We start from the raw sequence: 15,681 nt of genomic DNA on the forward strand, positions 1-15,681 counted from the left end.
TACAGAAATACAACCTCATGCCTGGTTTATAACTGGATTTATAATTATCTTTTTCATGTGTGAGTGTTCAAGTGGCAAATATGTACATAAGTGCTCTGTGTGTGTGAGAGAGTGTGTGTGTGGGAGGCCAAAGGAAACCTCCGGTGTAGTTTCTTAGGAATGCCATCGCATGTTTTTGAGACAGAGTGTTTCATTGGCCTGAAGTTTGTCAACGATGCTGGACTGCTGGCCAAGGAGCCCCTTGTCTCAGCCCCCCAGCTCTGGGATTACCAATGTCACCACTACACCTAGCTTTTTCCTGTGTTTTCTGAGGATTAATCTAAGTAAACTAGGGACAGGCACCCCAAACCTATCTTTTAGTGAAAAAAGCTAAGAAATTGAAGTAGCACTTGTTTACGTTGTGGGTTGCGACTGGAACTGACCTTCTGGAAATATTCTCAGAATGCACCTCTCTCCATCACCTCGGACTTGGGGTAATCTTCTTGCAGAGCCATCATCATCTTGAAATAGTCTCAGAATGCACCTCTCTCCATCGCCTCGGACTTGGGGTAATCTTCTTGCAGAGCCATCATCATCTTGAAATAGTCTCAGAATGCACCTCTCTCCATCGCCTCGGACTTGGAGTCATCTTCTTGCAGAGCCATCATCATCTTGAAATAGTCTCAGAATGCACCTCTCTCCATCGCCTCGGACTTGGGTAATAATCTTCTTGCAGAGCCATCATCATCTTGAAATAGTCTCAGAATGAACCTCTCTCCATTGCCTCGGACTTGGAGTAAACTTCTTGCAGAGCCATCATCATCTTGAAATAGTCTCAAAATGCACCTCTCTCCATCGCCTTGGACTTGGAGTCATCTTCCTGCAGAGCCATCATCATCTTGAAATAGTCTCAGAATGCACCTCTCTCCATCGCCTCGGACTTGGGGTAATCTTCTTGCAGAGCCATCATCATCTTGAAATAGTCTCAAAATGCACCTCTCTCCATCGCCTTGGACTTGGAGTCATCTTCCTGCAGAGCCATCATCATCTTGTCAGAATGAACCTCTCTCCATTGCCTCGGACTTGGGGTAATCTTCTTGCAGAGCCATCATCATCTTGAAATAGTCTCAGAATGCACCTCTCTCCATCGCCTCGGACTTGGGGTAATCTTCTTGCAGAGCCATCATCATCTTGAAATAGTCTCAGAATGCACCTCTCTCCATCGCCTCGGACTTGGGGTAATCTTCTTGCAGAGCCATCATCATCTTGAAATAGTCTCAGAATGCACCTCTCTCCATCGCCTCGGACTTGGGGTAATCTTCTTGCAGAGCCATCATCATCTTGAAATAGTCTCAGAATGCACCTCTCTCCATCACCTCGGACTTGGGGTAATCTTCTTGCAGAGCCATCATCATCTTGAAATATTCTCAGAATGCACCTCTCTCCATCGCCTTGGACTTGGAGTCATCTTCCTGCAGAGCCATCATCATCTTGAAATAGTCTCAGAATGCACCTCTCTCCATCGCCTAGGACTTGGGGTCATCTTCTTGCAGAGCCATCATCATCTTGCTACTCCAGGCCCCTGGGGGCCGTATTCATCCACTACGTTCCTAACATAAGCCCTGCTGCCAAGGAAGCTCAGAAGAGCCTGTGAATGAAGGTTAGCATGACTCAGCTGTGAGAGACACCGTTTCAAAGGTCACATTCTTTTGTCCCCTTTTCTATAAAAATACAGAAATGGAGAATTTGAGAATAATTTTTCTTTGTTTATGCAAAATACTTCATATTTACTTCTGGGCTTTGTTCTTAAATTTATGTCAAGAAAGGGAGCCCATTATATGATTATGGCCCTAAAATATATTTAAGTAAAAGTGAGATATTCAGTCAACATTTCAAATTTTCAAAAATTTTTGTCTTTAAGAAAATACATCATACTCTGAAAACAAATTAAGAAACATAAATTAAAAAGATAGTAGGGCTGGAGAGTTGACTTAGTGGTTAAGCACTTGCCTGTGAAGCCGAAGGGCTCTGGTTCGAGGCTCAATTCCCCAGGACCCACGTAAACCAGATACACAAGGGGGCTCATGCATCTGGAGTTTGTTTTCAGTGGCTGGAAGCCCTGGCACACCCATTCTCTCTCTTTATCTATCTCTCTCTGATGCTCTCGAATAAATAAATAAAAATAAACAAAAAAAATTTTAAAAAGATAGTAATGCCTTTTTTATTTCCCTCCAACACAATTTCTAGAAATAACTATTATTACCCTGGTATGTGTCCTTTTGGACTGCTGTCCAGTAGAATATTCTGTGCTGATGGAACTGCGATGGAGCTGTGCAGTCTAACATACGACACCTACTAGCCATTCATAGCTACTGAACACTTGGACTATTGCCTATGTGTTGAAGAAATAATCTGTTAATATAATTTAATTTTAATAACTTATATGTAGACAAATATTGAACAGCAAGGGTCTACATCTTTTGTCTGAATGTGCAAGCCTATATGTTCAACATAAACAAATAGAATTAAAAAACTTTAAAAAATTTATTTATTTGCAAGCAGAGAGAGAGAGAGAGAGAGAGAGAGAGAGAAGAAGAGAAGAGAAGAGAAGAGAAGAGAAGAGAAGAGAAGAGAAGAGAAGAGAAGAGAAGAGAAGAGAGACAGAAAGAGAATGGGCACACCAGGGCCTCCAGCCACTGCAAATGAACTCCAGATGCATGTGCCCCTTGTGCATCTGGCTTACGTGGGTCCTGGGGAATTGAACCTGGATCCTTTGGCTTTGCAGGCAAATGCCTTAACCATTAAGCCAACAAATAGAGTTTTGTTTTTTTTTTTTAAACAGTATGTTTTATTTATGTTGGTTGGAAAGGAATGCCTGGAAACTCTTAGTACCAGGAAGATGCTTGCTAGTTTAACTATCTAGGGTTTGTTTGTGGTACTCAGTAATGGTTTTATCATTTTGCTGTAAGACCACAGGGAAAATACTCTGGAAGAAGTGCATGAACAAGTGTGACATTGAAAGTAAGACTCACAGTAATTTGGCCGTGACTTTTTGTTCCCTTTTAAAAGGATTAACACAAAGAAATAGTCGAATGACAGAATTTCCTTACTATGTGAATAGTTTTAGCTGTATGTGATATTATTTAGGACAGTTATAGAATTCTTTAATTCTTTTTTCTAATGCTTATTAGGATGGCATGGAAAGTCTTAAAAATATGGATTAAATATTAGTCATGCCAATTGGTAATTCTACTAGCTTCTGCTTCTAATGAATTCTGTATTATTTACTTTCCTCTTAATACCTGAAAAGAAGAAACTTATGGAAGAAGGGTTTATTTTGGCTCAGAGTTTGAGGTAAAATTCCCTTATGGTGGGGAAGGTCTGGGAGCAGAAATGTGTGAGGCCACTGGTCCCATTGCACCCTCAGTCAGGAAGCAGAGAGTGGTGCTCAGCTTGCTTTCTCTTTTTATTCAGCTTGGGACCCCAACCTGTTGAATGAAGTCACCCACATTTGAGATGGGTCTTCCCACCTCAGGTAACCTCATTTCAATAACTCTCTCTCAGCCACGCCCAGAGATTTGCTTTCATGGTGATTCTAAATCCTATCTATCCTATCCTATCTATCTAGAATAACTAGAGTCAGAGCACACATCCTTTGTCGAAGCCATCAGAGGACTGAGCATGACTCAATGGTAACTCAGTTTCTACCAAGACCCAGTGATTTATTTCAATAGGAAAAGCGTGACAGTGTGCTGGAGAGATGGCTCAGTGGTTAAAGGCACTTGTTTGTAAAGCCCAACAGCCTGGGTTCGATTCCCCAGTACCCATGTAAAGCCAGATACAAAAGTGGAGCATGCATCTGGAATTTGTATGTAGTAGCAAGAGGCCCTGGTGTACCCATTTTCTCTCTTCTTCTTCTTTTTTTTTTTTTTTTTTTGGTTTTTTGAGGTAGGGTCTCACTCTAGCTCAGGCTGACCTGGAATTCATGATGTAGTCACAGGCTGGCCTTGAACTCACAGCGACCCTCTTACCTCTGCCTCCCAAGTGCTGGGATTAAAGGCATAAGCCATCACGCCTGGCTCCATTCTCTCTCTTCTTGCAAATAAATAGACAAATATTTTTTTAAAGTGAAAAACAAAGAAAAAAAATTATGACAGTGATCATTGAGTTCAAAATTCTCTCCTGAACCCATAAACTGAGAGAATGAATGAAACCTTTCTTAAGAAACAAACACTTTATATTCCACATCTGAAATCACCCAGTACCTCCATCAGTTAGTTACAACAGTGAACCATGGAAAAAGAGGTCAGTGTCCCCTGAATGACCTGATGACAGTCATGTTTTCCTCAGCCTTAATGTCAGCCCCTGTGGCCTCTGGGGCAGTGACCCTCCAGAGCGGACAGTTCACCTGTGAAGCCTCAGCTCAGATGCCTGGGCAGCTCAGCAACTTGCTGCCCTGCCTTTGTGCCCGCTCCGCGAGCTCTGCTCTGGACTCCAGCAGCCATGCCGTCTCAGGGCCCTGCACAGAGCCAGACTGCAGCTCGCTCCTGCCCACTGACGTCTGATGAGCCCTTGCTCGGAGTCTGCGCTTTATCTCCTGAGGGATCCTGATGCACAAATCCTGTCTGGCCTTTAAAGTCCTTGATTACAGAATGTTTCTTACAATCTTTCTGATCTAAATCAATTTTCCTTTCTGAACACCTACAGTGACTGGCATTTACAATTTCTCTGCTTTCTTAAAGTTTTTCTGCCCAGAGATTTGCTGAAATGGTGTTGGTTTTGTTCTGGAAAGTCAGGTGGCTGTAGTTGGGACGAAGATTTGCTTTAAGTTGATTACCATCTATGGCTCTGAGAAATTAAGTGGAAACATCTGTTTGGAGGTCAAGATTAATTTAGCTGACACTCAGGTTAGGTCCCTGAAATGCGGCCACCACGGGGCCAGAGCGCCTCGTTCAGGGCGCCTTACCCAGTGCAGCGGGAGCACTAGAAGCTGCCCGAGGGAGTTACTCACACCCCAACGCTGAGTTTTCGAGAACAATGGGAAAAGCCCGGAGAACATGTGAGGACTGGAGCACTGCACAGATTTGAAGTGCAATGTGATGTAGTGAGAGACGCGCTGCCTCTGGATTTGAAATTTCACTGTTTCGTGGGGAAAGTATATTTCACTGACCTTCCTGAAACTGTTTTCTTTTCTAATGGTCATCACCCAGAGTAAGCCAGCACCTGGGCTTCTAGTTTACAAGAATCGCTTCCAGCACCCAGCTGCCTGCCCAAACTCGCAGAATCCCATCTTCCCTGCGGCTCAGGCGGCTCAGTCCCCAGGAGCATCGGGGAGCGAGAGCCCAGGCAGATTCTCTTGAAGATAACTCTGCAACTGCCAAAGTCTAAGGTGGAGCTCGTGTTTTCTAACTTTCTTCAGACGCAATGTTGCAATTCTTACTCAAAATGCTTATCCAGGAAATCTAACTACCCTGGGATAAAACAGAGGCAAAACATGTTTGCTTAGGTGTATAGAAACAACAACAACAAAATAAGAATTAAAAATAAAAACCCCCTTCAAAAAAGTAGGTCAGCCTTAAACTCAGTAAGATTCAGGAGACAGCCTCAGGCCCAAACGGTATTCCTGGCATCGGGAGAGAGAGAGAGGGAGAATGGCGGCGAGCTGTGGAGGGTGTGGGCAGTCTTCAGTGGCTCACTCTCAAATGGAAATTTAGACATTTATTGATTATTTACAGTATGCATGTGCTATGTGTTATAGAATGCATGATTCCGTGTCTCCCAGAATGCTGCTAAGATGAGAAGTCTCCAAGAGGGAAGGTCACCCACAGGCTCCCACTCAGGAATGAACTAGGTGGTCTGTTAGTAAGGCCTCCTGGTGCTTAGTTGAGCCCACTGTCCTGATATGTGGACAGCATGGGACCGTCTCGCTGCCTGCTTGTTCATCTTAATTTGGATAGGTAGCTTGCATGAAGATAGCATGTGTGAGAGAAAGAGCCTAGTCCTTTCTTTTATGACTGTTTTGCCTTTTTAAAATATTAGAGACTATTATATTCTATATTATATAAAGTTCTGTGTGAGCACGTTTCAACCACGGTGACTTTCCAAATAAAGTTTATACAGACACTTCAGAATCACTGCTTGTTTGCTCCCTGAGCTTAGGTGGACTTCTGCCTTTTAGTTAAGGCCACATAATTGTTAGTCTTCCACAGATGAAAAATAGGACTAGAGAGATGGCTCAGCAGTTAAAGGTGCTTGTCTGCAAAGCCTGATGGCCTGAGTTTGAGTCCTCAGCACCCATGTAAAGCCAGATGCACAAAGTAGTGCATGTGAGGCAGCAGGCCCTGGGGTACTGATTCTCTCTGTCTATCTCTGTCTCTGGTTCTCTCTCAAATAAATACATATTTTTTACATAGGACCTTCAGTCCCATGTTGGTAGCTCTGGTCCATGCGGAAGGATACACATGTCAGCTATTGCTAGCCTAGATGTTAATGCCTGTACTGTAACTGTACGACTCCATGAGGACACTTCTCGTCAGATGCGCTGAAACCAGCAGTTGACCCCATCTCACATCACTCTTAAGTGCTAAACTTTGACGGCTGAGCTGGATTTTGTCTAAGCATCAGCAGCTGGGCCAAGCTGCCTACCACCTGTTCCTCTGGATGGGGACCGACTGGTGTTAAGGTCCTTCCCTTATCCCATTGTCTTCAAGCTCCTCAGTCTCCTCAGTTAACTGAATCATGCCTGGCTTTGTTCCAGGAGAGAAACCAGAGAGACTGGGAAGTTGCACTCAGTTTGCAGGAGATGGTTTCATGCCCAGCCTTGGACTTCCAGGCCTCTTTAAAGCTCTAAGCGCCATTCCAGGAGGCTCTCTGACTCCTCGAAAGAATGCATCAATGAATTCAATCATGTCACTGCCATTATGCCCTTTGTGGGCTTTCTTTTTCCTTTTAATTTTTTTGAAACCTTTTTTTCCCTCCTCCAGTCTTAATGCTGAAGTAATCCATAGCTACATATAGGTGTGGAAATAGTCTAAAACATTTCTCCACTCGTCATCAAGTGTGTTTGGACATGTTTCAGTTCTTAGATTAATCTTGTCCATGCAAAGAAGAAGGTATTCTTAATTAGGTGAAAGACAACCAAATAGCCCCTCTTTCCACCTGTGGGCATACGTTGTGTAATTAATAACAAAATTTTTGCATATGTACAATTCTTTTCATTGCAAGGATTCCCAAAGCACTTTTACAAGCTTAAGTTGAGCTAAATATCCTCATTACATCATTGAGTACTGAAATGTGGCAATCTCTGGGGAAAATATAGCAGCTGCTTAATGGTGCCAATAAATACTGTGCTGTACGATCAGTGCAAGCCCGAGACTGAGGCACACTATTACTGTGGAAGCAGTGGGAGAGAGCGACTCAGACACGCTGCACTGTGGAAGCAGTGGGAGAGAGCGACTCAGACACGCTGCACTGTGGAAGCAGTGGGAGAGAGCGACTCAGACACACTGCACTGTGGAAGCAGTGGGAGAGAGCGACTCAGACACACTGCACTGTGGAAGCAGTGGGAGAGAGCGGCTCAGACACGCCACACTGTGGAAGCAGTGGGAGAGAGTGACTCAGACACACTACACACTGTGGAAGCAGTGGGAGAGAGCGACTCAGACACACTACACACTGTGGAAGCAGTGGGAGAGAGCGACTCAGACACGCTGCCCTGTGGAAGCAGTGGGAGAGAGCGACTCAGACACGCTGCCCTGTGGAAGCAGTGGGAGAGAGCGACTCAGACACGCTGCCCTGTGGAAGCAGTGGGAGAGAGCGACTCAGACACACTGCACTGTGGAAGCAGTGGGAGAGAGCGACTCAGACACGCTGCCCTGTGGAAGCAGTGGGAGAGAGCGGCTCAGACACGCTGCCCTGTGGAAGCAGTGGGAGAGAGCGACTCAGACACGCCGCACTGTGGAAGCAGTGGGAGAGAGCGGCTCAGACACGCCGCACTGTGGAAGCAGTGGGAGAGAGCGACTCAGACACGCCGCACTGTGGAAGCAGTGGGAGAGAGCGGCTCAGACACGCCGCACTGTGGAAGCAGTGGGAGAGAGCGGCTCAGACACGCTGCACTGTGGAAGCAGTGGGAGACGGTGACTCAGACACACTGCACTGTGGAAGCAGTGGAGAGAGCGACTCAGACACACTGCACTGTGGAAGCAGTGGGAGAGAGCGGCTCAGACACGCTGCCCTGTGGAAGCAGTGGGAGAGAGCGACTCAGACACGCTGCACTGTGGAAGCAGTGGAGAGAGCGACTCAGACACACTGCACTGTGGAAGCAGTGGGAGAGAGCGGCTCAGACACGCTGCCCTGTGGAAGCAGTGGGAGACGGCGACTCAGACACGCTGCACTGTGGAAGCAGTGGGAGAGAGCGACTCAGACACACTGCACTGTGGAAGCAGTGGAGAGAGCGACTCAGACACGCTGCACTGTGGAAGCAGTGGGAGAGAGCGACTCAGACACGCCGCACTGTGGAAGCAGTGGGAGAGAGCGGCTCAGACACACTGCCCTGTGGAAGCAGTGGGAGAGAGCGGCTCAGACACGCTGCACTGTGGAAGCAGTGGAGAGAGCGACTCAGACACGCCGCACTGTGGAAGCAGTGGAGAGAGCGACTCAGACACGCCGCACTGTGGAAGCAGTGGGAGAGAGCGGCTCAGACACGCCGCACTGTGGAAGCAGTGGGAGAGAGCGACTCAGACACGCCGCACTGTGGAAGCAGTGGGAGAGAGCGGCTCAGACACGCCGCACTGTGGAAGCAGTGGGAGAGAGCGGCTCAGACACGCTGCACTGTGGAAGCAGTGGGAGACGGTGACTCAGACACACTGCACTGTGGAAGCAGTGGGAGAGAGCGGCTCAGACACGCTGCCCTGTGGAAGCAGTGGGAGAGAGCGACTCAGACACGCCGCACTGTGGAAGCAGTGGGAGAGAGCGGCTCAGACACGCCGCACTGTGGAAGCAGTGGGAGAGAGCGACTCAGACACGCCGCACTGTGGAAGCAGTGGGAGAGAGCGGCTCAGACACGCCGCACTGTGGAAGCAGTGGGAGAGAGCGGCTCAGACACGCTGCACTGTGGAAGCAGTGGGAGACGGTGACTCAGACACACTGCACTGTGGAAGCAGTGGAGAGAGCGACTCAGACACACTGCACTGTGGAAGCAGTGGGAGAGAGCGGCTCAGACACGCTGCCCTGTGGAAGCAGTGGGAGAGAGCGACTCAGACACGCTGCACTGTGGAAGCAGTGGAGAGAGCGACTCAGACACACTGCACTGTGGAAGCAGTGGGAGAGAGCGGCTCAGACACGCTGCCCTGTGGAAGCAGTGGGAGACGGCGACTCAGACACGCTGCACTGTGGAAGCAGTGGGAGAGAGCGACTCAGACACACTGCACTGTGGAAGCAGTGGAGAGAGCGACTCAGACACGCTGCACTGTGGAAGCAGTGGGAGAGAGCGACTCAGACACGCCGCACTGTGGAAGCAGTGGGAGAGAGCGGCTCAGACACACTGCCCTGTGGAAGCAGTGGGAGAGAGCGGCTCAGACACGCTGCACTGTGGAAGCAGTGGAGAGAGCGACTCAGACACGCCGCACTGTGGAAGCAGTGGAGAGAGCGACTCAGACACGCCGCACTGTGGAAGCAGTGGGAGAGAGCGACTCAGACACACTGCCCTGTGGAAGCAGTGGGAGAGAGCGGCTCAGACACGCTGCCCTGTGGAAGCAGTGGGAGAGAGCGGCTCAGACACGCTGCCCTGTGGAAGCAGTGGGAGAGAGCGACTCAGACACGCCGCACTGTGGAAGCAGTGGGAGAGAGCGGCTCAGACACGCCGCACTGTGGAAGCAGTGGGAGAGAGCGACTCAGACACGCCGCACTGTGGAAGCAGTGGGAGAGAGCGGCTCAGACACGCCGCACTGTGGAAGCAGTGGGAGAGAGCGGCTCAGACACGCTGCACTGTGGAAGCAGTGGGAGACGGTGACTCAGACACACTGCACTGTGGAAGCAGTGGAGAGAGCGACTCAGACACACTGCACTGTGGAAGCAGTGGGAGAGAGCGGCTCAGACACGCTGCCCTGTGGAAGCAGTGGGAGAGAGCGACTCAGACACGCTGCACTGTGGAAGCAGTGGGAGAGAGCGACTCAGACACACTGCACTGTGGAAGCAGTGGGAGAGAGCGGCTCAGACACGCTGCCCTGTGGAAGCAGTGGGAGACGGCGACTCAGACACGCTGCACTGTGGAAGCAGTGGGAGAGAGCGACTCAGACACACTGCACTGTGGAAGCAGTGGGAGAGAGCGACTCAGACACGCTGCACTGTGGAAGCAGTGGGAGAGAGCGACTCAGACACGCCGCACTGTGGAAGCAGTGGGAGAGAGCGGCTCAGACACACTGCCCTGTGGAAGCAGTGGGAGAGAGCGACTCAGACACGCCGCACTGTGGAAGCAGTGGGAGAGAGCGACTCAGACACGCCGCACTGTGGAAGCAGTGGGAGAGAGCGACTCAGACACACTGCCCTGTGGAAGCAGTGGGAGAGAGCGGCTCAGACACGCTGCACTGTGGAAGCAGTGGAGAGAGCGACTCAGACACGCCGCACTGTGGAAGCAGTGGAGAGAGCGACTCAGACACGCCGCACTGTGGAAGCAGTGGGAGAGAGCGACTCAGACACACTGCCCTGTGGAAGCAGTGGGAGAGAGCGGCTCAGACACGCTGCACTGTGGAAGCAGTGGAGAGAGCGACTCAGACACGCCGCACTGTGGAAGCAGTGGAGAGAGCGACTCAGACACGCCGCACTGTGGAAGCAGTGGGAGAGAGCGACTCAGACACGCCGCACTGTGGAAGCAGTGGGAGAGAGCGACTCAGACACGCCGCACTGTGGAAGCAGTGGGAGAGAGCGACTCAGACACGCCGCACTGTGGAAGCAGTGGGAGAGAGCGACTCAGACACGCCGCACTGTGGAAGCAGTGGGAGAGAGCGACTCAGACACGCCGCACTGTGGAAGCAGTGGGAGAGAGCGACTCAGACACGCCGCTCTGTGGAAGCAGTGGAGAGAGCGGCTCAGACACGCCGCTCTGTGGAAGCAGTGGGAGAGAGCGACTCAGACACGCCGCTCTGTGGAAGCAGTGGAGAGAGCGACTCAGACACGCCGCACTGTGGAAGCAGTGGGAGAGAGCGGCTCAGACACGCCGCACTGTGGAAGCAGTGGAGAGAGCGACTCAGACACGCCGCCCTGTGGAAGCAGTGGAGAGAGCGACTCAGACACGCTGCACTGTGGAAGCAGTGGGAGAGAGCGACTCAGACACGCTGCACTGTGGAAGCAGTGGGAGAGGGCGACTCAGACACGCTGCACTGTGGAAGCAGTGGGAGAGAGCGACTCAGACACGCTGCACTGTGGAAGCAGTGGGAGACGGCGACTCAGACACACTGCACTGTGGAAGCAGTGGGAGACGGCGACTCAGACACACTGCACTGTGGAAGCAGTGGGAGAGAGCGACTCAGACACGCCGCACTGTGGAAGCAGTGGGAGACGGCGACTCAGACACACTGCACTGTGGAAGCAGTGGGAGACGGCGACTCAGACACACTGCACTGTGGAAGCAGTGGGAGACGGCGACTCAGACACACTGCACTGTGGAAGCAGTGGGAGACAGCGACTCAGACACGCTGCACTGTGGAAGCAATGGGAGAGAGCGACTCAGACACACTGCACTGTGGAAGCAGTGGAGAGAGCGACTCAGACACACTGCACTGTGGAAGCAGTGGGAGACAGCGACTCAGACACGCCGCACTGTGGAAGCAGTGGGAGACAGCGACTCAGACATGCTGCACTGTGGAAGCAGTGGGAGAGAGCGACTCAGACACACTGCACTGTGGAAGCAGTGGGAGAGGCAGAATTCAGTATGAGAGAAACAATGTGAAAGAGAGGCTCAGCTGTACTGAGCTATAGTTCCATTGTGCACTTTTCCACACCTTCTTGTCTGCTCTAGCTGAGAGAAGCTGACTCAGTGGGATGCATCACCAGGGCCTTCTGTACTCCGGCTCTGGGCCCAGCGTGCAGTGGCACGGTGGTGTTTCGTTCCCCTGTGGTCGTGTTCCTCCACCGAAGCTGTGAGCAGCACTGGGCTCCTGGCCACGGCTGCTCTCTCTTTACTGCCTAGGTTCCTTCTTACCTCTTAGAAGCAGCAAGGACAAAACCTCTGCAACGTGACTAATCCCAGGGCGTCATCTGTCTTTAATGTCTCCCCTGCCCTTCCAAAAGCCAAGTCAACTTTTGTAAAGAATCTGTCAAGCACTTTCTGACATGCTATAGGGGAAGCTGTGGTTTCCTGGTGAGAACATGCATGGGAAAGCATCATGGAGAGTCAGTATTCATGTGAATGGATGTTTTGGGGTGCACATGTACCTTGGGCCACACAATGTCTCCGTGCTTTACATGTTCAATCTTACTCTTTTACTTTTTTCACTGAACATACACTTGGGTTGACTTTACTATCAGGTGTATTTCTAGGCCTTGAAAACCTAGTGTTCAAGGCAGAAGATGGCTTTGAACTCATGGAGCTTAGCTTACAGAACATTTCTCAACTTACCTTGGTGTCACTCGTAGAGCTATCTGAAGCCCAGAATCTCCTCCGTCAGCCGTGTGTTTCATATATCTAACCTCCTTACATCTTAGCAACACTGCTCTGTAGAATGCTCGCTGCTCAACTCTGTACTGGGATTGTGGTGTGGCTACTGTCGAAGAAAAGATCGGGTCACATGCTGTCCCAAGAAAAGTCAAAGGTTGAAATTCTGAGTACACTTTCTCCTGAATATGTAATGCTTTCACAGCTTCAAAGCTGAAACTCTGTAAATCAAACACTCACAATGGAATTGGCAGAGATCGGAAAGTGGACTCTGCGGCTGGAGAGATGGCTCAGTGATTAAAGGCACTTGCTTGCCAAGCCTGATAGCCTGGACTCAATTCCTCAGTAGCCACGTAAAGCCAAATGCACAAAGTGGTGCATACATCTGGAGTTCATTGGCAGTGGCAAGAGGCCATGGTGCACCCATTTTCTCTCTCACTCTCTTGCATTGCTTGTAAATAAAATTTGAAAAACATTAAAAAGAAATTCATACTGCATCCAAATGTTGTAGAGAAAAACTGAGCAACAAGCACAGAAGACAAAGGGGTGACAGGAAGGCCGCAATGTTCTGAGTGGTGAGGGAAAGCCTCGATCAGAGAGGAGACTCTAAAGAAGCAAGGGACAGAACCGGTGGACATGTAGGCCAATGCAAATGCAATAATAGCTTCTGAATTATGGCTTCACAATGAGGCTTTGTGTGGAGAGATTGCTTGATGGTTAAGGCACTTGTCTACAAAGCCAAAGGACCCAGGTTCGATTCCCCAGGACTCACGTAAGTCAGCTGCACAAGGTGGCACATGTATCTGAGATCCTGGTGTGCCCATTCTCTCTCTCTTTCTCTCTTTATCTGCCTTTCTCTCTCTCTCAAATAAATAAATAAATAATATATGTTTAAAAATGAGGCTTTGGGCTGCAGAGATGGCTTAGCGGTTAAGTGCTTGCCTGTGAAGTGTAAGGACCCTGGTTCAAGGCTTGGTTCCCCAGGACCCACGTTAGCCAGATGCACAAGGGGGCGCACGCGTCTGGAGTTCATTTGCAGTGGCTGGAAGCTCTGGCGTGCCCATTCTCTCTCTCTCCCTCTATCTGTCTTTCTCTCTGTGTCTGTCGCTCTCAAATAAATAAATAAAAAATGAACAGAAAATGTTTTTAAAAAATGAAGCTTTGGAGGTTATATAAGTATAAACTAGTAGGTCTAAGATTACCTTCTGCCTGTGTGTGGTGGGCATGTATGAGTGCAGTGTGTGTGTGTGTGTGTGTGTGTGTGTGTGTACACACATGCATGGAAGCCAGAGAACAATCTGAGGTATAATCCTCAATTATACCTTTCACTTTTTTTGGGACAGGCTCTCTCTTCTGTCTGGAGCTCATTGGTTAGGTTAGGCTGGCTGTGCAGTGACCTCTCTAGACTTGTGTATTTTTGCCTCCCCAGCACTGAGGGCTGGTGGGCGCCACCACACCCGACATATCATGTAGGCACTGGAGATCAAGCTCAGCTCCTCGTGCTTGCTAGACAAGCACGTGGCCACCTGAGCCACCTCCTTTTCCCCAGCTTCTTCAGCCTTCCAAGCAGCTGCCCAGGAATCCTCCAGGCCTTGGTACCATAGAGGCAGCCAGCCTTGTGCACTGAATTGTGACTGGGTTCTTAGCCTCTCCAGTGTGCAAATAACCATTGTTGTCTTAGCCAGTTCCTATCATGTAAGCCCATCTAGTGAATCCATGTATACACACACACACACACACACACACACACACACACACACACACACAGAGTGTATGTGTGTTCCTGTCTGTATGCATGCTATTGGTTCCGTGCCTATAGAAAACCCTGCCTGATGTATGGAGTAAATGCAACATAAATAATTATTGATATCAGTGAAGAAAAGTGACAGTGGGTTGGCTTGTAAGCAATAAACTATACAAAGAGATATCACAACTACTAGAGTCCTCAAGGCTGAAGCAGTGTGCACAAACCCAGGTCCCAGGGCAAGGCCTCAGGCGGTTACACAGAACACGCATGGGCTCCTGAGGGGACAGGAAGTGACTGCAGTACTGATGGGGGACATGTTGGAAATCTGTCCTGGGAATTTGTGGTGGCCACGTCCTAGGTAGTTGCATACGGGAGGGTGCCAGGAGGTGCTGCTGGCTACTGGAGGCTCTGTGTGATGAGCGCCTGAGCAGCCGGTGGCGAAAGAGCTTCCAAGCGGAGAGACAGTGGAGCAAGCTCGCCATGACCCGGGAGCAAACCCTTCCCTGCTGCGGTATCTGACTGCTGTTGTTGCTGACAAGGCTTTGGTGGTTACAGGCAAGGGAAAAACAGGTAAAGGATACAGATCTTCTCATAGAGCAGACAGAGGATGAAGGTGGCAAATGACAAATGCTATGGACCTAATAGTTGATCACTTCTATGAGAAAATGTAAGTGCTTATTTATGGAATATTTAAGAATATCCACTTACTGCTTGTTAGAAATCAAACTGCCTAATGAATAACAGGCAAAGAATTTGAAGCTGCTTAACCAAAAACCCTTGCAGATAACACATAAAATGGGGTATTAATTTTAGGTTAAAGCAAATTAAAATCACAAAGTTACTGCACATCTCTTACACCCAGTAAGATTAAATAGGCAGTAATAGACCAAAGACTAGGCGAGGATCAAGAGGACCCAGACAGAGCTGCTGGCTGTGAAAATGCTGCTCTGCCACTTCGGAAAATGATTCCTCAAATTCTTATAAAGGCAAACATCCCTTGTAACTTCCAACCCATCTGTTTTATACCTAAGAATTTATACAAGCAGAATAAAAACATATGTCCACAAAAATATTTGTACATAAGTGTTCATAGCAGCTTTATTCATAGTTCTCTCAGCTTGGACACAGCTCCACGACTCTTCACAGGGTGAGTAGATACGCACAGTGAGCCAAACATACTCAAAGGTGTATCACACGGCAATGAGAAGAACATGACATAGATGTGATATGTGCACTGTGAAGGAATCTGAAAAACATGATAACAAGTAAATGAGGCCAGGCACAAAAGTCGACAGAAAGTGTGATT

The sequence above is a fragment of the Jaculus jaculus genome, chromosome 16 (assembly GCF_020740685.1).
Source record: "Jaculus jaculus isolate mJacJac1 chromosome 16, mJacJac1.mat.Y.cur, whole genome shotgun sequence".
Lineage (NCBI taxonomy): Eukaryota > Metazoa > Chordata > Mammalia > Rodentia > Dipodidae > Jaculus > Jaculus jaculus.